The 2,698-nt window shown below is 42.0% G+C and overlaps 1 long non-coding RNA gene across 1 annotated transcript in view; it reads left to right on the top strand.

Moving 5' to 3' along the window:
* The window catches only part of LOC113479604, an 18,216-nt gene extending 15,776 nt beyond the window's left edge, over nt 1-2,440 (top strand). Inside the window, exon 3 of the long non-coding RNA XR_003398310.1 lies at nt 2,427-2,440. This is a non-coding gene — a long non-coding RNA (uncharacterized LOC113479604). The remainder of the gene's footprint in view (nt 1-2,426) is intronic.
* Nucleotides 2,441-2,698: the final 258 nt, after the last annotated feature.

Raw genomic sequence — 2,698 nt, 5'->3', positions numbered from 1 at the left:
ACAGGGCTACTCCTCTTCAGTACTTCATTGTTAGTTTATGTGATACTTTAGTTTGTGTTGTCCCATGTTTTATGTGACAGCTTGTTGTGAGTTTTGTTGAGGTTTGTTTTTCAGACCCCAACAGAATGTTTTCAGATGCTTTTTTTTTTTTTCCTTTTAAGTACCACTTCTATTTTGATTTGAAACTGATTATTGCTAGTATACAGCAGAACTATATAAATACCTTTGTCCACATGAATAAGGGGTGGAGATCTTGTAATGCAAGGGAACAGGAATAACCTCTGAGGAAGTGGGAAAAGACACTATCAGCCACTACTAGTGGGTGTTGACCATTTTGTAACACAAGATCATGGACCTGGTGGGGAGTCTATGAGTGTCAGTATCTAAAGCAGCTGATGAGGTAAACACAAAATAGATCAGTGTCAGCATTTGCTGGGTAGCCCCGAGTTTTGTGAACATACACAACATGCCTGCTCCTTTTCTTTACAAGGTCACCAACCTGACCTTGTAATACCATGTTAAACAAAATATGCCCAAGGGCAGCAGGGTTTGGTGGGGATCTGACCAGGCCACATGTGCAGTGCAAGTGTGCCTACATACTTTTAGCTAGTGACCAGAGGGCAGAGAAACTGCAGAGAGAGTTAGGGAGCTATTTAAGTATGCTGTTTATGTAAGGATCTCCGGAGACCTTAGAAAGTTGACATTTCTTAAATCTTCCCTTGTTCAAGGAACATTGTGTTCCTCCACTCACTCATCTGCTTCTGCACGGCTTTGCAGTTTTATAGTGTAGCTGTCGAGCTCTGCTCAGTTTTGGGTCTCTAATTTATACTACTGCCTTGTCATGAAAGGAGGAAAAAGCCTTCCTGTGTATACAAAGCTGATCATGGACAAATAGAAGACAACTAAGAAATCTTTACATTATTCAAAACCAAAATGATAGCAGCATTGTTAGAGGCACGTATTAGAAACCATTCACCCCTGTTTCTAACACAGAAACTAACACAGTTTCTAATACAGAAAAGTTCTTTTGGTTTGTGGTTAAAGTTTTCCAAGTTAAAAGCAACACAAGCAACTTTCAACTATTTTTTTTTTTTACTTCTATATGTTGTTAGTCAATATTATTAATGAAAATTGTATTATTTCTGAGAAAATTGTCTTTAATGAATATTTAATGATTTGTGAGCCAGTCTGAAGCAGTGTCCCTCCCCCATACAGCCCTGTATCTTTAAGTTTTGGAAAACATTAAGTTTCCTGTTCACTGTAGGGATATGTAAGTGTGATATTCTTTGTCACAGTGAAGGTATAGTTCACTGAGTGTTGTTTTTCATTCTGTGTCATTAATAAATCCATCATGATCTGCTTCAAATTGCATGAACTGGACGTTTTTCCCCCAGGATACCTGGTCAGCTGTGTAAATGAGTGTCACAATGCAACAAACCAGCCAAGCCACTCATCTAACACCACCCCATGGGGAAAAGCTATTTCCCATCAGGTTAACTAGTTTGTAAGTATGGATGATGACATAAATAAAATAACGTCTGATTGATACACCTCATAAATAGAAAATGAATCTTTATAAGATACCTAATTTTTCTTATCATGATTATAAACTACTATATCAGATCTACTTGCAAAGGTTTTGGTAGCCGGGGGGGTGAGGTGGGGTAGGGGTGGAGTGGAGTGGAGGAGGAGGGGGATAACTGTAGGTGTGACCTCTGCGAGAAGAGACCAGAAGCTGCCTCCGTGTTGGACAGAGCCAGCGCCTGCCAGCTCCAAAACAGACCCAACACTGCCTAAAGCAGAGCCCATCAGGGATGCTGGTGGCGCATCGGTGATAACATATTTAAGAAAAGGTAAAACCACTGTGCAGCAGCTGTAAGAGGTGTGAGAAAAAGTGTGAGAGCAGCCCTGCAGAAACCAAGGACAGCGATGAAGGAGGAAGAGGGGGAGGAGGTGCTGCAGGCGCCAGAGCAGATTCCCCTGCAGCCCCTAGTCCCCAGCTGTGCCCCGCACCCACGGAGGTCAGTGGTGTGGCAGAGACCCCCCTGCAGCCTGTGGAGAACCCCACGCCAGAGCAGGGGGATGTGCCCGAAGGAGGCTGTGACCCCGTGGGAAGCCCACGCTGGAGCAGGCTCCGGGCAGGACCTGTGGCACACAGAGAGAAGATGTATATTTTGAAGCTACACTACTTTTTTTTTTTTTTTTTTTTCTTTCTCTGTTTTCTTTCGTTCAAAATAACGAACAAGGTATCTCTCTCTCTTTCTTCTGCATACACCTACACAATTTACTCATAAAAGTTCTGGGCGGAAAGTGGTAAATTCACAGCCCACACCATCTTTCAAAACTGCATCTATATCCAGCCATATTATCTAGATGTATCTTCCTTTTCTCTCTGATAAACCAGTCACATTTGGGTGTTTTATTAGCAACCTCCACAGACGTGACAGAGACTGTAAAAGCAGTGAAGATCGAATTGCCTACAGGGCTTATTTCAAAATTTTTACCAAACATATATCAGAATAACAAAACCATATTATTAGAGAAGTTCTTCCCTTCCTCTAGCCCTGTCTTGCTATTTTCAACTAGTTCTATTGGGCTCTGAGACACATATTAACTACTCAGGCTTGTTTCTCTCTTTCATTCATTCCCTGAGGACAAAACACCCCCAAACCCCCCAAAATATCTTCAAATTTCAGTG

Source organism: Athene cunicularia (genome assembly GCF_003259725.1).
Source record: "Athene cunicularia isolate RWA chromosome 4 unlocalized genomic scaffold, athCun1 chr4_part2, whole genome shotgun sequence".
NCBI lineage: Eukaryota > Metazoa > Chordata > Aves > Strigiformes > Strigidae > Athene > Athene cunicularia.
The sequence above is the reverse complement of the archived record's forward strand: the minus strand, read 5'-3'. Positions and strand labels throughout refer to the sequence as shown.